Genomic DNA, 23,250 nt, shown 5'->3' with positions numbered 1-23,250 from the left:
CAACCAACTATATAATAACCAAAATAATTTTTAAACATGGTATTTATTATCAACACCACAAATATTATGATGGTATATAGATACATGGAAAAAAATTCCATGTATTATTAAGGGGGTATAATAAAATATAAAATAGTACATTCACTAAGTACAGTCATATAAAATGTATATAAGTGAAAAGTAATATGTAAAATAAGCGGAATAAAATGGAAGGAGGAGGAATAACTTTTATTTTTTTAATATTATTTGTTGGCATTTCAATAACAGATCTCTCCTGAGAGGGCGGGGAAGATTCATTGTTTTTGTGACTGAAAAGTGAAGTAAAAATTCCATACAAGTAAAATTTTAATATAAAGTTATTTCTAATAAAATTTTTTAAATTCTCAAAAAAAAAAAAAAACAATTTATTCAGAGGCTGGTGGTGTAGCTCAGTAGTAGGGCTTGTTGAGCACGCAGGAGGTCCTGGTCCATATTCCTCACATTGCACACAAAAGAAGAGGAGAAGGAAGAAGGGTGATCCAGCTCAAGATGTCAATAATGCTACTGTTGAGAAATGCAGAACTAAAACAAATATACCAAACAAACATAATTAGGGGGCTGGAGAGATGGCTCAGTCGGTAGAGTGCTTGCCTTGTAAGCACAAGGCCCTGGGTTCAATCCCCAGCACCCCCCCCCCAAAAAAAAAAAAAAAAGAACGAACAAACAAACATAATCAACCCAAAAAGAATTGGTATTTGAGACAGAAGGATTGCAAGTTTGAAGCCAGCCTCTGCAATTTAGTGAAGACCTAATCAACTTAGTGAGACCCTGTCTCAAAATAAAAAAATAAAAAGGGCTGGGGATGTAGATAAGTGGCAAAGCACCTCTGGGTTTAATCCCAACCATTCCCCACTGCCAAAAAAAAAAATTGGTATTTGAAAATAATGGATCACAGTGAGGCTGTACTTCCAGCACTCATAAAGTGTGCATAAATACTGAATGCTGAGAGTGAGGCTCTTATTATTTCCCTCTCCCATTCTCCCTTGTTTTCTTCCTTTCTTTCCTTTTTTTTTTTTTTTTTAATTTTCTTTTTCTTTTTTTGGTACTAGGGATTGAACCCAGTACCACTGAGCTACATCCCCAGTCCTTTTTATATTTTATTCTGAGGCAGGGTTTCCCTAAAATGCTTAGGGCTTCACTAAGTTGCTGAGACTGGCCTCCAACTTGTGATCCTCCTGTCTTAGCCTCCTGAGTTCTGGGATTACAGACATGCACCACCACACCTGGCTCCTTTCTTTTCATAGTGACATGAAGGAAACTTCTCTACTCATTTTGGAATTCCATCATTCTTTTAAAGTGGCAAAAAAAAAAGGCGGGGGCGGGTGACTTCAGATTGGAAATCAGGTAACCTGGAACCAGTTCTGCTACCTTGAAGTCGGGAATATTGAGCATGTGAACTCAGGCATAGTTTTCCTAACCATCCATCTCCTCCTCTTACAAGTAGGTACAGTTAGTTTTTCTTGTGGATTCTGCCCTGGCTTTACTGAGAGCTCAACACTGATTGGCTCATGCCTCATTGAACTGGTTAGTGCCCAAGCCAAATATTTTTACTATTGCCATAGAAAGTGAATATTGCTCACCCCAAAGGGTTTGGAAGGATCTTGAACAGTAACTGAAAATACTTTCAAAAGAAAGACAACCACATACATGGAAGGGCCTAAAGAAATGGAAGGATATTTTCAATACTAGGGATAAAAACTTTGGTAATCAAAACCCCAAAATGTGCATGGTTCTATCTGGGGGTTTAGGGTGAGGTTATTTATATTTATATTTTAATTTTTAAAACTAAGTCTGTTTTTGTTTCCATGTAATTTCAGAGGAAACAAAGGCCTTTATGGCCTTGAATTTTATCTCAGAGTAGTTCAAATCCTTTTCTGGTCACTGGAGAACAGATTATGACAAAAGAGGAAAAAAAAGTATTCTAAATAATTGGGTCATCATGGCTTGGATCCATGTGAGTTCTTTGGGGACAAGATTTAATCACTTCATAAATTGCATATGTTGATTGTGTTATAAATAATAATCCTTTGTGCCTCATTAAGCCATAAATACGCTTTCTGTGTGAAACTCATTCCTTTCCTTGCCAGCCTGACTAGATGTACTGTCTCTGGAGTGCTCTTGGAAAACAGGTGCATCTGGCTCAATTTTAGGCAGGTGCCAGGTGTCACAAGAAGAGTGAATTTACATGCTCATTGTTTTGACAATCCACGTTCTAGATTAACTATTAAGGTTTTTCTTCTTCTTTTTTCTCTTTAACTGTTGGACCCATTAATAAAAATTACCAGATAGAAAAAAGTATTTTGGCTCCTGAGACTTGGGACAGACTCTCTTACTCTATATTTAAGAAGCCTGTCCTAGGGCCTGGGGAGATATCTCAGTTGGTAGAGTGCTTGCCTTGTAAGCACAAGGCGCTGGATTCGATCCCCAGCACCCAAAAAAGAAAAAAAGAAAAAAAAAAAAAAAAAAAGAAGCCTGTCCTAATTTATTCTACCAAAACCATTTTAAATGTATTTACTTAGAGTGAGCCTATATATATTTTTTTAATGCAGCAATAAAAAATAAATCAAAGGAGATGGATGTATTTTTTTTCCTTTTCCCTTTTTTTTTTTTTTTTTTTTTTTTTTGAGGTGGGGACTAGAGATTAAACTCAGAGGTGCTTTACCAATGAGCTACATTCCCAGCCCTTTTTATTTTTTATTTTGAGACAGCATCTGCCTAAGTTGTTTAGGGCCTCCCTAAGTTTGCTGAGGCTGGCCTTCAATGTGCCCTCCTCCTGCCTCTCTGCTGGTGTCCTTAATCCTTTCCAGATAGGATTCATTTCCTGCCCGTTCTTATGCAACAGAAAAGCGTGCCCTGCCTAAGGCGCTTGTGATATTTTGGCCGTGCCCCTAGGTGGAGAGGGGTGCTGAGGAGGACCTTCCCTCTCCAGGCCTCTGCTTCCTCCCTGCCATTCCCCGAGGCATTAGTGTGTCACTATCGTTCTTGCATCAGAGATGCCTTAGGTCCCCTGAGATACAGGATAGGAGATGACTTTCCTTCTTCTCTGTGGGCCGCAGATGGTGAAGGAAGCAGCCTGACCAGCACCTCCCTGACCCTTGGCTTTTCCTTCTGGTCTCCAGGCTCTGCTGGACCTTGGCAAGCACAGAAGAGAGCTGCAGAGGGCTCCAGGTTTCCTCAGGAAGGCAGCAGAGATCTGAGGACCTGATGGGCCTATAGTCCCTTTTGCCTTTTAAGTTCTACTTTTAGGGAGAGAGAGAGAGAGAGAGAGAGAGAGAGAGAGAGAGAGAGAGAGAGAGAGAGAGAGAGAGAGAGAGAGAGATGGATTTTGTGTGTGTGTAAGGAAGAACTGGACAATTTATTTTGTGTGTGCGTGTGGCACTTGGGATCAGAAACAGGGCCTTCCACATACCAGGCCAGCACACTACCACTAAGCTATACCCTAGCCTCATCCACCTTGTTTTTTGGAGACAGGGGGCGATGCACAGCTGTAATCCTAGCAACTCTGGAGGCTGAGGCTGCAGGATTGCAAGTTTGAGGCCAGTCTGGGTAATTTAGTAAGACCCTCCCCCAAAAAACTTTTTTTTAAAAAAGAGTACTAGGGGGCTGGGGAGATAGCTCAGCTGGTAGAGTGCTTGCCTCGTAAGCACAAGGCCCTGAGTTCAATCCCCAGTACCCAAAAAAAAAAAAAGAGTACTAGGGATGTCATTCAGTAGTGGGACACTTGTCTAGCATGTGATAAGTCCTGGGTTCAATTGTCGGTGTTGAGGGGTGCAGAAAGACAGGTTCTCTCCCTAATTTGCCCCTGCTGTCCTTAAGCTTACAATCCTCTTATCTCGGCCTACTGAATTGCTAGGATTACAGGCAGGAGCCACCATGCCTGACCACAGTTATGTTTTTTTATTAAAAAATTTCCCAGGGGTTGGGGTTGTGGCTCAGCAGTAGAGGCTCTTACTAGAACATGTAAGGCACTGGGTTTGATTCTCAGCACCACATAAAAACAAATAAATAAAATAAAGGTATTGCATTCAACTACAGCTAAAATATAAATATATATATATATATATATATATATATATATATATATTTTTTTTTTTTTTTTTTTTAATTAGGGAGCTGGGGTTGTGGCTCAGTGGTAGAGCACTTGCCTGGCACGTGTGAGGCCCTGGGTTCAATCCTCAGCACCACATAAAAATAAAGGTATTATGTCAACCTACAACCAAAAAAGAAATTTTTAAAAATAAAAAATTAGGAGCCTAGAATCAACAAATGCTCATTTTATCTTCCCCACCCCCACTGATAGGTTTTTGTTGTTGTTTGGGGCACTGGAAATTGAACCCAGGGCACTTTACCACTGAGCTACAGCTGCAGCTCTTTAATTTTTTATTTGGAGACACAGTCTTGCTAAATTACTTAGGGCCTCACTAATTTGCTGAGGCTGGCCTTGAACTTGCAACCCTCCTGCCTTGGTCTCCCAAGTTGCTGGGATTTCAGGTGTGTGCCACTAGTCCAGGCCCCATATAGTTTTTGTTTGTGTTTAAATAACTTACACATTAAGGCCTCTCTGGTCTCCACCTTCTCCCCTCTATTCCCAGGTGCCTTAACGTTTATGAAACTGGCAGGTACACTTCCTGTCTCTGTTTTTGCACTTATTTATTTTAACAAATGCTTAGGGCTGGGAGTGGGCAGCTCAGTGGCTGAAAACTTAAGTGCCTAGCATTTGGCCCTGGCTCTGATCCCTAACGCCGAAAACAAAGCAAGCCCAAATGCTCACGTGACACTCTACTAATACAGCAAACCCACGCTCTCATCCTCAGGAGCAACCACCTCATTCCCTGACCCCACCGCTCCTCCTCACTCCCTCAGATGGCCAGGCCGACTTCACAGCAAGAGCATAAGCCATCAGAGAATTTCCTCATCTTCTATGACCCAACCTGCAAGCCCAGGTGAACCTGCCTTTCTCCATCCCTCCCATTTGACCAGAGGAAATATTCCCCATGCTGTCGCAGATGACACCTGTGTCCTGGACTGGGCCTGTTGTTACTACCTCTATTCAGCAACAATCACACTCCTGCCTTTCCAAGGTCTCTCTCTCTATGAACATCTTTATTGTTGTCTTCAGTCTTAAAAACAATTCCTCAATGCTCCATCTACCACGTGTGTGCTTTGCCCTTCCTTCACAGATGAACTTCATGAAAAAGTTATTTAACTCCTCTCTCCTTCATCTCCCATTTCTGTATTCTTCTCCAGTTTGATTTCTCTGAGCATTTGACATTAGTAACCACACTATTCATTTTTTTTTGGTGGGGGTTGTTGGGGATTGAACCCAGGGGCACATAATTACTGTGCTACATCCCCAAACCTGTTATTTATTTTTATTTTTTATTTTATTTTGAGATTGAGTCTCAATAAATTGCTGAGGCTGGCCTTGAACTTGTGAGCCTCCTGCCTCAGTCTCCTTGGTTGCGCAGATTATAGGTGTGTGTCACCATACCTGGCATCATTCGTTCCCCCCTCCCCTCTCCCTCCCCCCTCCCCTCCCCTCCCACTCCCCCCTCCCCTCCCCTCCCACTCCCCACTCCCTTCCCCCTTCCCCTTCCACCTTCCCCTCCCCCCTCCCCCTCCTCCCTCCCCTTCCTCCCTCCCCTTCCTCCCTCCCCTTCCTCCCTCCCCCTCCCCCCTCTCGTCCTTCTTCTTTTGGTACCGGGGATTGAACCCAGGGTCGCTTAACCACTGAGCCACATTCCCAGCCCTTTTTTTATACTTTATTTGGCAACAGGGCCTTGCCGAGTTGCTGAAGTTGGCTTTGAACTTTCGATCCTCCTGCCTCAGCCTCCTGAGCTGCTAGGATTACAGGTGTGGGCCACTGTGCCCCGCCCCATTCCTCTTTTTTAGAAACTGCATTATTGAGATACAGTTCATCCACTTAGAGTATCTGAGTCAGTGTTTTTTAGTGTTTTCATAAACAGATACAACCATCACCCCAGCCCATTTTAGATCATTTTCTTCACTTCACAAAGAAATCCAGTAATGTTTAACTAGGAGGTCCCTTGCCCTTCTCTAATCTACTTTCCATCTTGGTAGATTAGCCGATTCTGGGTTTTCATATGACTGGAATCACATAGTGTGTGGACTTTTATGACTGGCTTCCTTCACTTAGAAAATTTCATTCCAAATTATAGCATATATCAGTATTTTGTTTTACTTTTATTTTTTTCTTCTTGGTACCAGGGATTGAACCCAGGAGTGCTCAACCACTGAGCCACATGCCTGGTCCTTTTTTAAAAATTTTTAATTTTGAGGCAGGGTCTCCTGAATTGCTGAGGCTGACCTCAAACTTGTGATCCTCCTGCCTCAGCCTTCTGAGTTGCTGGGATCACAGATGTGTGCCACCGCACCCAGCTTCTTCTTCTTCTTCTTCTTCTTTTTTTTTCCCCCCACACTGACCCTGTGCCTCGCACATACTAGGCAAATGCTCTACCACTGAGCTACATCCCCAGCCCTGTGCTAGTATTTCGTTTCTCTTATAGCTAAATAATAGTGCATTAAATGGATACACCATATTTTGTTCATATATTCATCAGTAGATGAATATTTGGGTTGTCTCCACCTTTTGGCTATTGTGATAATGTTGCTGCAAACATTTGTGGACAAGCTTTTATGTGGACATACATTTTCTTTTCTCTTTAGTAACTACCTAGAAGTGCACCAGCTGGGTCACATGTTAACTCTCTGTATAGTCATTTGAGGAACTGTTAGATTGTTTTCCAAAGTAGCTGCACCAATTTGCAGCAAAGCAGCAAAAGCATAAGGTCCCATTTTCCCACATTCTTGACAACATTTAGCATTACCTGAATTTTTGACTCTTGCCATTTTAGTGGGCAGGAAGTGGTATTTCGTAGTAATTCATCATTCTTCTTGAAAATAAAGGATTCCCTTGGTGTTCATGAGGCTGCACTTCTAGGGACAAAGTATAACTTTCAAAAATGTTTAAAACCATAACTTATACATATAAAATGATGTGTCAAAGGTTTTACTCACTTTGTTTGTAATGAGGAAGGCAATAAGGTGGAAAAGCTAGTATAGAGAACATTATTAGCCTGTAATCCCAGTGACTCAGAAGACCGAGGCAGGAGGATTGCAAGTTCAAAGCCAGTCTCAGCAATTTAGCGAGGTCCTGAGCAATTTAGCAAGACTCTGTCTCAAAATAAAATATAGAAAAAAGGCTGGGGATGTGGCTCAGTGGTTCAGCACCCCAGAGTCCATTCCCCAGCATCAAAAAATAAATAAATAAAAAGAAAGAAAGAAAGAAAAGAAAAAAAGAAAAGGAAAGAAAGAAAATTATTTAGACAGATGCAGAGGTGCACGCCTATAATCCCAGCAACTCAGGAGACTGAGGAAGAAGGATTTCAAGTTCAAGGACAGCCTTAGCAATTTAGTAAGATCCTTAGCAACTTAGTGAGACCCTGTCTCAAAATAAAAAGCAGAAAAGGTTTTGGGATGTTGCTCAGTGATTAAGCACCTTTGGGTTCAATCCCTGGTACCCACCCTGCAAAAAAGTACCCTTGCTAGCATGGGTGTGGCCCTGGGTTCAATTCCCAGTTCCACAAAAATAATGAATTTTAAAAAGGAAAATTAAGACCCAGCATGGCAGCTTGTATCTACTAGGCATTATTTAAACATTTATTTGAATTAATGAATGATTGTATATAAAACTGAAATCACAAAAAAAAAAAAAAATGTCTTAAATCCAAATTGCTTTTTTGTGTGGTTTCTCAAGTGCTAGGGATAGGAAACTACTTGGTATGCAAGCACTCTACCATGGAGCCATACCTGTAGCCCCGTAAGCCCAAATTAAAAAAGAAAAAAAAAAAAAAAGTTGTTTTGCTCACGTTCAGATCAAACACTTAGGAAGAACTCTTATTCCTTAATTTAAATTCATCTGGTTACTCTTGGCTTCCTTTTGGGCATGACCAGACCTCCAGACCAGAATCCAGACAACCTGTTTGACCACAAGTTTGAACTCATGTAGGAGGAGAGTCTGGAACTGGTTTTGCTATCGTTGGGCAACAGTTTGAATCTGATTTGATTATGGCAGTTTGGAATGGAGGCTCGTTCATTGGTTTCTAGGATTTGAAAATGTTGATCATGACTCTGGGAATACCACTTGTAGATCTCAGAGCATAAACTGTTTTGTTCTGGCTTTGTCTCAAAAATGGTTACTGTGAAACTTACAAATGGGTGGAAATGCTCTTCTCTAACAACCTACACAGTGTACCTCTAACTCTGTGCTCTACCTTGCTGATATTTCAAATCCTTAAGTATACTATGGTTCTTTCTGCCATAGGACCTTTGCATGTATTCTCTCATCTTCCCACTTCTCCATTCCTTCATGTAGTCAAACATCATTTTGCCTCAGTACTAACACAAGTTCCTAAAAAATGCTTTTACTGACCTTTGCAGAGTAGTTAAAATGCTCCAGTAATATGCTCCCATGGCATCCTGTATTTCTCCACAACATATTTTATATAATTATAATTACGTATACTTAATTGGGTAATTATTTCTCTTAAACACATTTTTTACATGCTTTTGAGACCATCTTCATAGTTTACTCTTAATAACATGATTATTATTCTTCTGCCTTCATCAAGAAAACTACTATTCCAGGAAACTCTTACCCAGAAAGATAAAAGTTGTAATGAATTCATTGTTGATTTTCAGGAAGATCTATCAACTCTTCAAAATAAAGAAATATATATCCCAAATTCTTAAATTGTTGAGTCCACCAATCCTAAACTATTTCCCTCATTGAAAGACACACATTAAACCAGAATTTTCAAGTTCAATGAATAGCCCAACCTTGCCCTTATCCCATTCTGAGCTATTACAAAGTCTGTTTAGATAGCATTCTCTCTTACCAGGTAAGCAATAAACTGAATTTTTTCTTAGTAACATGTTGCTTTGGAGATATTTTAGGGGAGGCATTTTTTTTTTTTCTTGGTACCAGGGATTGAACCCAAGGGTGCTTAACCACTGAGCCACATCCCAGCCCTTTTTTGTATTTTATTTAGAGTCAGAGTCTCACTGAGTTGCTTAGGTTGACTTTGAACTCTCATCCTCCTGGATCAGCCTCCCTATACTCTGGGGTTACAGGTATGTACCAGGCCAGAGGCATTTTAAATTCTAACATCTAATCAATGTGTATATTTAGTATTTTAGCACTTCTTCTTTCCTGAAAAGCTGTTATTAGCTAGGCATGGTGATGCACGCCTGTGGTCCCAGTCTTGGGAGGCTGAGGCAGGAGGTTCCCAAGTTCAAAGCCAGCCTCAGCAACTTATGGAAGCCCTAAGCAACTCAGTGAGACTCTGACTCAAAAAAAAAAAAAAAAAAAAAAAAAATTAAGAGAAGCTGGGGATATGGTTCAGTGGTTAAGCACCTCTGGCCTCAATCTCTGGTACAAAAAAAAAAAAAAAAAGAAAGAAAAAAGAAAACGGTTATTAAACCTATAATAGAAATCAATGATGCCTTAGATTTTTAGATTTCAGGAAATAGTAGTTGATTGACTGATCTCTCTCATGAGAATTTACATTCTCCATGAGGGCACATACCTGGTCAGCTTTGAACACAGATATATCTCCATGTCAGAGCAGAATAGGTGCTTAATGAATAGGTGCTAAATGAATTAACATATTTACTTAACATAATTACTGAATGAATAAGTGGATCAATGAATAGATCAAAGACCAAGATGGAGTTCATGGAGTCTGCAAAGACAATTCCTCTTGATAAGACTTCCTGGGTGAGTCTTTTGTGGCAAAGTGAGTAGAAAAAGATAACTCCACTTTCATTTTGGGGGGGGGCAGATATAGGGGATTGAACTCAGGGGCACTCAGCCACTGAGCCACATCCACAGCCCTATTTTGTATTTTATTTAGAGACAGGGTCTCGCTGAGTCTCACTGAGCTGCTTAGCATCTCATGTTTGCTGAGCCTGGCTTTGATCTCACCAACCTCCTGCCTCAGCCTCCCTAGCTGCTGGGATTACAGACGTGCACCACTGTGCCCAGCGATAACTCCACTTTCTCACACCTCTCTTCTTATCCAATTCCAGGGAACATCACCCAGCTGCGCAGGATTTTCTGTTTATTTTGATTCTTTTGTTTTTGCAACCCTGGAAACCGAACCCAGGGCCTCACACATGCTAGGCAAGTACTCTATTGCCTCTGCCGCTGAGCTGCATCCCCAGTCCTTTTTATCTTTTTAATTTGAAACAGGCTCACTAAATTACCCAGTCTGGATTTGGACTTGTGATCCTCCTGCCTCAGCTACCTGAGTTGCTGGGATTACAGGTGTGCACCACCATCATGCCTAGCGTCTATGTAGGATTTTCTTTCTTTTTTTCCTCTTTGATACTGGCAGTTGAATACAGGGAGCTTTACCACTGAACTACATTCTCAATCCTTTTTGTTTCTTTTATTTTGACACAAGATCTTGCTAAATTGCCAAGGTTTGGCATTGAATTTGTGATCCTCTTGTCTCAGCCCCTAAATTTCTGGGATCACTGGTGTGCACCACCATGCCTGGCTACATAGGATTTTGTCTAGAGCTTTGATGGCGACTTCCTATTGTTATGTAGCTGCTTATCTACTAGTTCTGAGATTTTTTAAAAATTTTAATTTATTTTTATTGTAAACAAATGGATACATGTTGTTTCTGTTTGTACATGGAGTAACAGCCTACCATTTGCATAGTCATACATTTACATAGGGTAATGATGTTTGATTCATTCTGTTATTTTTCCCTTCCACCCCAACCCTCCCACCCCTCTTTTCCTTCCATACAGTTCCTCCTTCCTCCATTCTTGCCCCGCTCCAACCCCCCATTATGTGTCATCATTCGCTTATCAGCGAGATCATTCGTCCTTTGGTTTTTTTAGATTGGCATATCTCACTTAGCATGATATTCTCAAATTTCATCCATTTGCCTGCAAATGCCATAATTTTATTCTTCTTTATAGCTAACTAATATTCCATTGTGTATATATACCACAGATTCTTTATCCATTCATCAATTGAAGGACATCTAGGTTGGTTCCACAGTCTGGCTATTGTGAATTGAGCAGCTATGAACATTGATGTGGCTGTATCTCTGTAGCATGCTGATTTTAAGTCCTTTGGGTATAGGCCAAGGAGTGGGATAGCTGGGTCAAATGGTGGGTCCATTCCAAGTTTTCTAAGGAATCTCCACACTGCTTTCCAGAGTGGCTGCACTAATTTGCAGCCCCACCAGCAATGTATGAGTGTACCTTTTTCCCCACATCCTCTCCAACACCTATTGTTGCTTGTATTCTTGATAATCGCCATTCTATTGGGGTGAGATGGAATCTTAGTGTAGTTTTGATTTGCATTTCTCTTATTACTAAAGATGGTGAACATTTTTTTATATGTTTGTTGATTGCTTGTAGATCTTTTTCTGTGAAGTGTCTGTTCATATCCTTAGCCCATTTGTTGATTGGGTTATTTGTATTCTTGGTGTAGAGTTTTTTGAGTTCTTTATATATTCTGGAAATTAGTACTCTATCTGAAGTATGAGTGGCAAAGATATTCTCCCACTCTGTAGGCTCTCTCTTCGCATTGCTGATAGTTTCCTTTGCTGAGAGAAAGCTATTTAGTTTGAATCTATCCCAGTTGTTGATTCTTGCTTTTTTTATTTCTTGTGCTATGGGAGTCCTGTTAAGGAAGTCTGATCCTAAGCCAACAAGGTGAAGATTTGGACCTACTTTTTCTTCTATAAGATGCAAGGTCTCTGGTCTGATTTCAAGGTCCTTGATCCATTGTGAGTTGATTTTTGTGCAGGGTGAGAGATAGGGGTTTAGTTTCATTCTGTTGCATATGGATTTCCAGTTTTCCAGCACCATTTGTTGAAGAGGTTATCTTTTCTCCATTGCATATTTTTGGCACCTTTGTCTAGTATGAGAAAATTGTATTTATTTGGGTTTGTGTCCGTGTCCTCTATTCTGTACCATTGATCTACCTGTCTATTTTGGTGCCAATACCATGCCGTTTTTGTTACTATTGCTTTGTAGTATAGTTGAAGTTCTGGTATTGCGATACCCCCTGCTTCATTCTTCCTGCTAAGGATTGTTTTAGCTATTCTGGCTTTCTTATTCTTCCATATGAATTTCATGATTGTTTGCTCTATTTCTGTAAGGTACATCATTGGGATTTTAATTGGAATTGCATTGAATGTGTATAGCACTTTTGGTAGTATGGCCATTTTGACAATATTAATTCTTCCTATCCAAGAACATGGGAGATTTTCCATCTTCTAAGGTCTTCCTCAATTTCTTTCTTCAATGTTTTGTAGTTTTCATTGTAGAGATCTTTTACCTCTTTGGTTAGATTGATGCCCAAGTATTTTATTTTTTTTGAGGCGATTGCAAATGGAGTTGTTTTCCTCATTTCCCTTTCAGCTGTTTCGTCGCTTGCATATAAAAATGCTTTAGATTTATGTGTGTTGATTTTATAGCCTGCTATTTTGCTGAATTCATTGGTGAGGTCTAGAAGTTTTCTGGAGGAGTTTTTTTAGTTCTGAGATTTTGATTTACCTGGCTTAGTTATGTGGTATGGCCATAGGTGAAAGGGAGGTTGTCCACACGGTTGCCATTGTTTGAAAGAGAATAAATGAATTCTTGAAAGCATTGGCTTAGGGTTAAGCTAATTGAAGAGCAACTGACACCTGAGTAACCCAGTGGGCAAGACTATGGTGCCATGCCCACAGTGATCCTCCACAACTAAAACCATTATTGAGATTTACCAATCAATGGTTTGGTTTATAAAAGCTTGTTATTGGTATACACATTGGAATACAAGTAACCAGAAGGCTGTGACTTGCTTTTATATAAGGTTTATCTAGAAATTTCACCGGCTCAGCATTTAAAACATTTTGCCAGGCGCAGTGGTGCACACCTGTAATCCCAGCGACTTGGGAGGCTAAGGCAAGGAGGATTGAGGGTTCAAAGCCAGCTTCAGCAACTCAGCGAGGCCCTAAGCAACTTAGTGAGACCCTGTCGCGAAATAAAAAATGGCTGGGGATGTGGGTCAGTGGTTAAGTACCTCTGTGATCATTCCCTGAACCCCCCAAAAATATGAATATTTTTAAAGGCACTTTAAGAGTCTTCATCCTGAATATAGTCTTTTATGTAGACAGATGACCAGTGCTTATGTGATTAATATAATTGACAAAGTAATTTTTAAAATGTATTTGTTGATTTTACAAACAAAGCAAACATCAGATATTTGAGGAAAATCAGTTGAGGGCTAAACCCTGGAGACACAAAGAAGTAGAAGGAGACACAAGAAGCATGCCACTGGCAGGGTACTCAGTGGTGTGGAGGTGGAGGTTCAGAGAGAGGGATTGTTTCTCATTGTGGCATTCAGGACACATTTTTAGGAAGGGAACTGGGACTTTAAACTGAATCATTACAATGGGCAAGACTTGGCCATCCCTGAGATCCTTTTGCCTCTGGGCAGGAGTTCTGAAAATACAAAAAGACTTGGAGAAACAGAGAAAGAAGGTTGCTTCAGGGCTAGATTCTAAGAAGGGTAACAAAAACAGGAAGTTTATATTTTTGAGGCCTCCTTCAGGGAAGGTACTGCCACAAACATTGGCTTCATTGAATCATAAGGGGTAGGACAAGAGGGACACAGTGGCTCACACCTGTAATCCTAGCCATCTGGTAGGCTGAGGCAGAAGGATCAGAAGTTTGAGGACAGCCTGGGTAACTCTGCAAGACCCTCTCTTAAAATGAGAAACAAAAGGGGCTGGGATGTAGCTCAGTGGTAGAGCACTTTCCTAGTATGTGCGAGGCTCTGGTTTCAATCCTCATTCCCACAAAGGGCAGTTAGTGCTCTGATCTAAAGGGATCAAGCACTTAGAACATTTAAAAAAACAATTGAAGGTATTAAGAAAAATACTGGAATGAGCTGTGTGAGATGAAGCAGATCTGTCATCCCAGCTCCTCTAGAGACTGAGGCAGAAGGATCTCAAGTTCAAGGCCAGTCTCAGCAATTTAGCATGATCCTCAGCTAGTTAACCTGGTCTCGAAATAAAAAATAGAAAGAATTGGGGGTGCTGGGGTTGTGGCTCAGTGGTAGAGTGCTTGCGTTGCATCTGTGAGGTATTGGGTTCGATTCTTGGCACCGCATATAAATAAATGAATAAAATAAAGATCCATCAACAACTAAAAAAAATTTAGAAAGAATTGGGACTGTAGGGTTGGGGATAGCTCAGCTAGTAGAGTGCTTACCTTGCAAGCACAAGGCCCTGGGTTCAATCCCCAGCACCTCAAGAAAAAAAAAAAAAAAAAAAAAGCATCGGGACTGTAGCTTAGTAGTAAAGTGCCCCACTGGGTTCAACCCCTAGTGCCAAAATAAGTAAAATAAAAATAAAAAAGAAAGAAAATACTAGCCTGACCATAAGATAAGGAGGTATGGTTCAGCTCTTGTTCGGTAATGAGTCTCAGAGACTATATTTCAAGAACTGAGCCTGTCAATCCGGGGTTCTGTTTTTACCACTGAGCTATATCCCTGGCTCTTTTCATTTTTTATTTCAAGACAGGGTCTTGCCAAGTTGCCCAGGCTAGCCTCAAACTTGTGATCCTTCTGCCTCAGCCTCAAAGAGTTGCTGGAACTACAGGCATGTGCCACAACGTCCAGTCCTGGTGTAATTCCTAATAACTCAAGGTGGCATCCTCAGGATAACCCCTACCCACCGCCACCTTACAGGCCTGCCTTGCTACTGGGGAAATTTACAATTTCTTCTAGCCCAAACCTGAACCTTCCCTTGGAGCACTTACTTTAGAATGTTTGTGGTTAGAAATCTTTTTTTCTGTCCTTTGATATGTACATCTACTACCTGAATGGTTTCTCCTAGGACTGAGAGCCTCTTTTTGAAATGTGAACAAACATTCAAGGAGACAACTCTCTCCCTCTCACTCACAGTCCAGTGGGTACTTGCTCTAACTTGTCATAAAGATGCAAAAAGTTTGCTTCTCCTCCAGGTAAGAATCAATGAACAAACCCCGATGACATACTAGGGCCTTCTAGTCACTCTCTTGAGCAGTCTTCAAAACATTTCCAGGTCCCTTTAAGAACTGGAACAAGACCGGGATGCCCTCTTTCACCACTTCTACTCAACGCTTTCCTTCAAACTCTAGCCAGAGCAATCACAGAGATGATTTCACAAAGAAATAAAAGGGATATGACGAGGAAAAGAAGAACTCAAACTATCACTATTTGCCCATGATATGATTCTATATTTAGAAGATCCAAAAAATTCCACCAGAAAACTTCTAGAACTCATAAATGAATTCAGCACAGTAGCAGGATATAAAATCAATACTCATAAATCAAATGCGCTTCTATACATAAACGACAAAACACTGCAAGAAAAATTAGGAAAACTGCCCCATTCACAATAGCCTCAACAAAAATAAAATACTTGGGAATCAATCTAACAGAAGAGGTGAAAGACCTCTACAATGAAAACTACAGAACACTAAAGAAAGAAATTGAAGAAGACCTTAGAAGATGGAAAGATCCTATGCTCTTGGATAGGCAGAATTAATATTGTCAAAATGGCCATACTACCAAAAATACAGATTCAAAGCAATTCCTGTTAAAATCCCAATGACATTCTTCACAGAACTAGAGAAAGCAATCATGAAATTCATTGGGAAAAATAAGAGACCCAGAATAGCCAAGGCAAACCTTAGCAAGAATAGTGAAGCAGGAGGCACCACACTACCAGACCTTAATCTATACTGCAGAGCAATATTAACAAAAACGGCATGGTATTGGCACCAAAATAGACATGTAGGCCAATGGTACAGAACAGAAGACACAGAGACAAACCCACATAGCTGCTTGGTCTCATACTAGACAAAGGTGCCAAAAATATACACTGGAGAAAAGATTGCCTATTCAATGAATGGTTCTGAGAAAACTGGAAATCCATATGTAACAAAATGAAATTAAGCCTCTATCTCTCACCCTGCACATAAATCAACTCAAAATGGATCAAAGACTTAGGCACTAGAACAGAGACCCTGTGCCTAATAGAAGAAAAACAGGCCCAAATCTTCCTCATGTCTGTTTAGGACCAAACTTCCTTAAGACTTCTAAAGCACAAGAAGTAAAATTAAGAATTGATAAATGGGATGGATTCAAACTAACAAGCTTCTTCTCAGCAAAGGAAATAACCAAAAATTTGAAGAGAGTCTTCAGAATGGGAAAAAATCTTTACCACACACCCCTCAGATAGAGCACTAATTTCCAGGATACATAAAGAATTCAAAAAACTTAGCACCAAAAAAACAAATTTAACCCAATCAATAAATGGACTAAGGAACTGAACAGTGACTTCACAGAAGAAGAAATATGATGGATCAACAAACATGAAAAAAATGTTCATCATCTCTAGCAATTAGAGAAATGCATATCAAATCTACTCTAAGATTTCATCTCACTCCAGTCAGAATGGCAATTATCAAGAATACAAGCAATAATAAATTGTTGGCAAGGATGTGGGGGAAAAGGTACACTCATACATTGTTAGTGGGATTGCAGATTGGTGCAACCACTTTGGAAAGCAGAATGGAGATTATTCAGAAAACTGGGAATGGAAACATTATTTGACCCAGCTATCCCATTCTTCAGTTTATACCCAAAGGACTTAAAATCAGCATATTAAAGTGATGCAACCACATCAATGTTTATAGCAGCTCAATTCAGGAGAGCAAAACTATGGAACCAACCTAGATGCACTTCAATAGGTGAATGGATAAAGAAACTGTGGAACATATACACAATGGAATATTACTCAGCCTTAAAGAAGAATGAAATTATGACATTTGCAGGTAAATGGAAAGAACTGGAGACTATCATGCTAAGTGAAATAAGCGAATCCCAAAAAAACGAAGGCCGAATGTTTTCTCTGATAAGTGGATGCTGATCCATAGTGGAGGGTGGGTAGGGAAGAATAAAGAAACTTGGAATATGCAGAGGGGAGTGAGGGGAGGGGTGAGGCAGTGGGAATGGGAAGGATGGTCCAATGAGACAGACATTATTACTCTATATACGTGTGTGAAAAATAAAGAAAGAAATAAAAAAGGAAAGAAAGGAAGGAAGGAAGGAAGAAAGAAAGAAAAAACAGCCTTTCCAGGAGTATACCTCTACCTTTAAAAAGTCTTTTGTCTTTTGTTGTCCCCCACCTCAATTTAAGCTCAATTCCCACTGGGACCTCTTCCTGTTGCATGGTTATTCCTGAATAAAGTTTGTCTAACCACTTTAACTAGTATTACTAAAAGTTTGGTCCTTGTCCTCAATGCAAATCCAATAAGGAGGACACAGCATTGACAGAAAGGAAAAAAGTTGTGTTGCTTTGGTAGCAAAGGAGAAACATAAGAGACTCATGTCCCTGAGGCTGTAATTCTGCCTATGAAGGGGAATAGGGGACCTTTAAAGAGGGGACTCAGAAGAATACTGTTTCCCAAGATTAGGGAGGAGAGATGAGCAAGGAGAAAACCAAAGAGAAGATCAGGGAGAAGAAGAGCAGGTAGGAAAAGGTCAGTGGTGAGAAGGTCAGGAAGGAGAAGGTCAGTAGAGAGAAGGTCAAGAAGGAGGAAAAACACATGCCAGTGTTAGAGCAGCAAGGGACATATTCAAAGCATAAAGTGGGCCACTGTTACATAACTGTTTACCTTTGACAGACTTACGTGTGTGTGCGTGTGTGTGCGCGCGCATGCAGGCGCTGCCACATGCCAATTCAGAACAGTTTCTGGTAGTCCTAGTACTGCCACACCAGGGTAGCTCTAAGTCTCACTTCCAACCACATGACTTGCCTGTCTTCTTCATTCTCTGCTCCTCTGCACATGTCCTTCTCACCCTGTTCTCTGACTTTGTTGGGCTTTGCTTCCTGTTGGCAGGAAAACTGGATCTTTCTGGGTTAGGGTTAGTGCCTCTCTTCCCTCCATGGTGTCAGATTCTATCTCCTCCTTTCTCCCTTCCTTTGCATTCTTGATGCAACTGATCTAGCCCAGGACACATCAGCTTTTGCCTAAAGGAATATAATTACCTTTTAACTAACTAATCTTCCTACCTCCAGGTTGCAAATAGCTACACAGTGTTCCTAAAACCCTGAGCTGCTCAGTTCACTTTTCTCCCCATTACTTTTCTTGACATTTCACTCAAACCTAGGGCCTCTCACCTGATAGACAAGCACTCTACCACTGAGCTACATTCCTAGCCATGTTGTTGAAAGCTTGGTCCTTGTCTCTGATGCCAATCCAATAATGAGGACATGGTTTTGAGAAAAAAGAAAAAGAAGCTTTATTGCTTTGCTAGCAAAGGAGAAGCACAGAGGATTCCTGACCCAAAAGCTGTGATTATGCCCATTAGCAGGAACAGGGGGTCTTTTAAAGAGGTGACTCAAAGGCTACATTCCATGCATTCTCTCTGGAGTTGTAATTCACTTGTTAATTTGGGAGATAGTCATGTCTGAGATCTTTTGGTAACATCCCCAAAGTTTGGAATACTTCCTTTCCTATGGTGGTGTGTACTCAGGGACAGATAACTCTGCCTTGGTTGGGGAAGAAAGGTAATACTGCTTCCCAAGAAAGGGGATGGGGAGAGATTAGGGAGGAGCAGGAGAGAGGAAGTGAAAGAAACATGTCCATTTAAAAAATAAGTTGCAGTGGAAGAGCAGCGAAGGTTATACTCAAAGCATAAAGTGGACCACTGTTATAGCCAGAGTCTTTTTTTTTTTTTTTTTTTTTTGGTACTGGGGATTGAGGCTTTACCACTGAGCTACATCCCCAGCCCCTTTTCTTATTTCTTTTCTTTTTTTGGTACCGGGGGTTGAACTCAGGGGCACTTGACCACTGAGCTACATCCTCAGACCGACTTTGTACTTTTTAATTTAGAGACATAATCTCACTGAGTTACTTAGTGTCTCACTTTTTGCTGAGGCTGGCTTTGAACTTGCCATCCTCCTGTCTCAGCCTCCCAAGTTATTGGGATTACAGGCATGCGCCACAGTGCCTGGCTTTAATTTTTCTTTTAAGATAGGGTCTTGCTAAATTGCTAAATAAAGCCCTCATACATGCAAATCTCTTGCCTCCCAAGTCATGGAATTACTGTTCACTACCCCCCTAGCCAGAGTCTAAACATTTTAACAGGCATTTGGGGGCTCCGCTCCATCTCACCTTCATCTAAATTCTCAATCTTATCTCTCTTGAACCCTGTGATCCCATGGAACTATCCCTTAAACTCATGTGCATTTTCTTTCTTTAAAAAAAAAAAATCTTGTAGTTGTAGATGGACAGAATGTCTTTATTTTATTATTTATTTATTTTTAATGTGGTGCTGAGGATGGAACCCAGTGCTTCACACATGCTAGGCAAGCGCTCTGCCACTGAGCTACAGTCCCAGCCCCCATGTGCATTTTCATTCTTTTTAAAAAAATTTTCTAGATGTTGACAGACCTTTATTTTATTCATTTATTCATATGTGGTACTGAGAATTGAACGCAGTGCCTCACGAATGCCAGGCCAGCGCTCTACCTCTGACCCCAGCCCCAGCTCTCTTTTTCATTCTTACATGGCTTTGCTCACAGTTTCTTATTCTGGGATAAATGGCTCCCTCCCTCCCATTTCTGTCAATGATCAAATTTTTAATAGTTGTCAGAGCCTGATTGCAATACCACCTCTTTCATAGAAATGTCCCCAGTTGTTTGAGTTGGAATTGTTTCCTTCCTTGATATTTCTACTTCTTATCATTTTTAAAATGTCTGGTTCATAACAGGTATAATTTATATATAATTAAAATATACTATATATATTTTATATACTGTGTTAGGTGCACAGTACTTAAGTTTTTGGTTTTGCAGTACTGGGGATTACTCTACCACTGAACTATATCCGCTGTGTTTTCAATTTTTTTATTTTGAGACAGGGTTTCACTAAGTTTCCCAAGTTGGCCTGGAACTTGTGACCTTCCTGCCTCAGCTCCCTGAGTTGCTGGGAGTACAGACTGGGTGCCACTGCAACACGCAGTACTCTAAGTTTTGACAAGCACACATAGCTGAGTTATTATCACCACAATGAAGATATACAATGTTTCCATTAAACCAAAAAGTTCCTGTGTCGCTCTTTGAATAATTCTCTTCTGTTCCTAGTTCCTGGAAATCACTGATCTGATTTCTGTCCCTATACAGTTGATATCATTTTAACCTATTTTTGTGTTATTCCTTTATAGATCTTATCTGTGTTCTCTCTCTCTGACTGAATGGAAATCTCGAAGACAGCTGTAATCATCTATCTTTGTATTGCTCAAAGATATTCAAACCCAAGTTCCAAATACAGTTATCATGTGTCAGGTCATAAATATGTGATGAAAGAAAAAGGAAAAGGAAGAAGGAAAAAAAGAAAAGAAGGGGCTGGGGTTGTAGCTCAGGGGCTGGGGTTGTAGCTCCGTGGGAGAGTGCTTGCCTAGCACTTGTGAAGCACTGGGTTCAATCCTCAGCACCACAAAATATAAATTAATTAATTAAATAAAGAAAAGAAAGCCAACAAATGTCCAAATGTCCAATGTCCAAACAGCCCTAGGAAAAGTTTTTTTTTTTTTTTTTTTTTTTTCCCGTGGTGATTGAATATTCAGGGCCTTGTTTTTGCTAGGCAAGTATTCTACCACCAAGTTTCGATCCTAGCCCCTCAAGAAGTCTTCTGGTTCAACAATAGGGCAGCCAACAGAGCTCATGTTAATGAATTATTCTTAGTTATGAATCTGAACTATAACCATAGCTATTCCTAAACATCTAAACATGAAATATATTAAAGTTTAAATCAGCAAAACTTTTTAAAAGTAGGAGTTTAAGATATTTTGCTGGTGGGGCTGGGGCTGTAGCTCAATGGCAGAGTGCTTGCCTAGCATGAGGCCTGGGTTCAATCCTCAGCATCACATAAAAGTAAACAAAGAAAATAAAGGCATTCTGTTCATCTATAACTACAATAAAAAATACATTTCGCTGGGGTGTAGTGGTACACATCTGTAACTGCAGCTACTCAGGAGGCTGAGGCAGGAGTACCACAGGTTTGAGGCCAGCCTCAGCAATTTGGCACCAGCCTGCCTCAAAATAAAAAATAAAAAGGACTGGGGATGTACCTCAGTGGTAGAGAGCCCTGGCTTCAGTCCCCAGTAGGAGGGGAAAAAAGTCAATATGATATAAAAGAACTGCTGTGTACTGTTTGATGAGTTGTCAACTAAGGCATATGGAGGACTTGGGGGGTAGGGGTATAGCTGGTGTATTAGTAGAAATGAGAACTTGGGGCTGGGGTTGTGCTCAGTGGTAGAGTGCTTGCCTCACATATGTAAGGAACTGGGTTTGATCCTCAGCACCACAGAAAAATAAATAAAATATTGTGCCCATCTATAGATAAAAAAAAAAAAAGTTAAAAAAGCACCTTCAAAATAAAATGAGAACCCATCTTTTTCCCATATTTTGGTATCATAGAAAACAATTTTTTTGGTACGAGGGATTAAAACCAGGGTACTGTACCATTGAGGTGCAACCCCAGTTCTTTTTATCTTTTTGCATGGTGCTGGGGATCAAAGCCAGGGGATTATGTTTGCATGGTCAGCACTCACCAACTGAGCTATAACCCCCCCCCCCCTTCTTTTTATCTTGGGACAGGGTCTTGCTAAATTGCTGAGACTGGCCCTCAAACTTGCAATCCTCCTGCCTCAACTTTCTAAGTTTTTCTGACTCAGCCTCCCCAGTCGCTGGAATTATACACCTGTGCCCCTGCATCTGGCTTTATTTTTTACTTTGAGAATGGGTCTCATTAAGTTGCCCAAATTGTCCCACAATTTAGGGTACTTCTGCTTCAGCCTACCTTATTGCTGGGATTACAGTCTTGAGCTACCATACCCCGTTTGGTGTCATAGGAATTTTAAGTGATTTTGTGATCAGTCTCAGGAGATAATTTTCTTGGTTCTTAGAACAACTTGGAAGATAAACTTTGGACAAAGTATTATACTATGCCCTTTGCAATTTAGTAACCCAAGATAATGTGTTAAAGTTTAGTGGAGATTTAAATTCTTGAGCTGATTAGTTATGACCACATGGTTTAAAAATAAGGTGTTAATGTTACTTCTGGGGTTTATAGGTCTATATAGTGATGAATTGCATATTCTTATCACTTATTATTTTCTAATCTTGCAGAGCGGCTAGAAAATAATAATAAAAAACCCTGTACAATTCAACTTGAAGGCTAGTGCCTGAACAGGAAGAGTGGAAATTTAGGCTGACTCAGGACTGTGTCCCATCCAGAATGTGGAACCACTGAAGGTTGTGGGTTGTGATAGAGGTGGTTTCAGAAAGATAAATCTGGCTATATGTGTAAATGGGGTGGGGTGGGGAAGAGACAGTGGCAGAGTCCATTTGTTGGCTATTGCAATATCCAGGAGCTGAAATAGGAATGGTAAGGAAAAAAAAAGTGCGTGAGGCCTATACTGGAGATGATCCAACCTAGTAGGGGTTGGGTGAAAGAACGGCTTCGTGCTGTCCAGAGAGCCCGAGTCTTTGGCAGAGGCCCCTTGACTTTCCTTCCGTCCTTTGATCCGACAATCTCAGATCAGCTAGGAGCCGCAGGCCTCAAGCTGGTCAAGTCAGCAGAAGCCGCACAAGCGGAAGCACCGGTCAGGCTTGTCCCGGAGCCCCCTTCCCTGCCAGCGCCCACACTCGGGTCGTTCCTTTGGCTCTGACCCCTCCCTCCTTCCCCCTCCAGTACCCAGGTCTCCCCCCACCCCCATCCTCTGTCGCGGCGGGAACCGCCCTTCGCCCCTCCTTACCCCCCTCCCTGGTGGGGCACTGACTCGCCCGGCTGCCACGTCTCACTGATGACATCACCAGGGCCGCTCGGCCTTAGCCAATCCGCTAGGGGGAGTGCGAGCGAAGTCCTAGCCAGCGAGTCAGCGGGAGGGGTGCAGGGAGGGGAGGAGGTTAGTGGGTGAGGGAGTGGGGAATGGGGTGGGCTACAAGCCCTCAAAGTGCGCATGCGCCAGAACCGCAGGGCTTGGCGGGAAGCTGAGTGCTGGTCGCGGAGCCATACCGTCGGTCCTCAGCAAGCATAGGCGCGCTCGCGACTCTGTTT

The 23,250-nt window shown here is 41.1% G+C and overlaps 1 long non-coding RNA gene across 1 annotated transcript; it reads right to left on the bottom strand.

Moving 5' to 3' along the window:
• Positions 1 to 211: 211 nt before the first annotated feature.
• Positions 212 to 23,066, bottom strand: LOC124963729 (uncharacterized). Its single transcript, XR_007104786.1, has 3 exons — positions 22,949 to 23,066; positions 6,888 to 6,996; positions 212 to 561 (listed from the first exon to the last, which is right to left on the bottom strand). It is a non-coding gene; the product is annotated as an uncharacterized LOC124963729 (long non-coding RNA).
• Positions 23,067 to 23,250: the final 184 nt, after the last annotated feature.

The sequence above is a fragment of the Sciurus carolinensis genome, chromosome 13 (assembly GCF_902686445.1).
Source record: "Sciurus carolinensis chromosome 13, mSciCar1.2, whole genome shotgun sequence".
In the NCBI taxonomy this organism is placed as follows: domain Eukaryota; kingdom Metazoa; phylum Chordata; class Mammalia; order Rodentia; family Sciuridae; genus Sciurus; species Sciurus carolinensis.
This window is presented reverse-complemented; position numbering and strand designations above follow the sequence as displayed.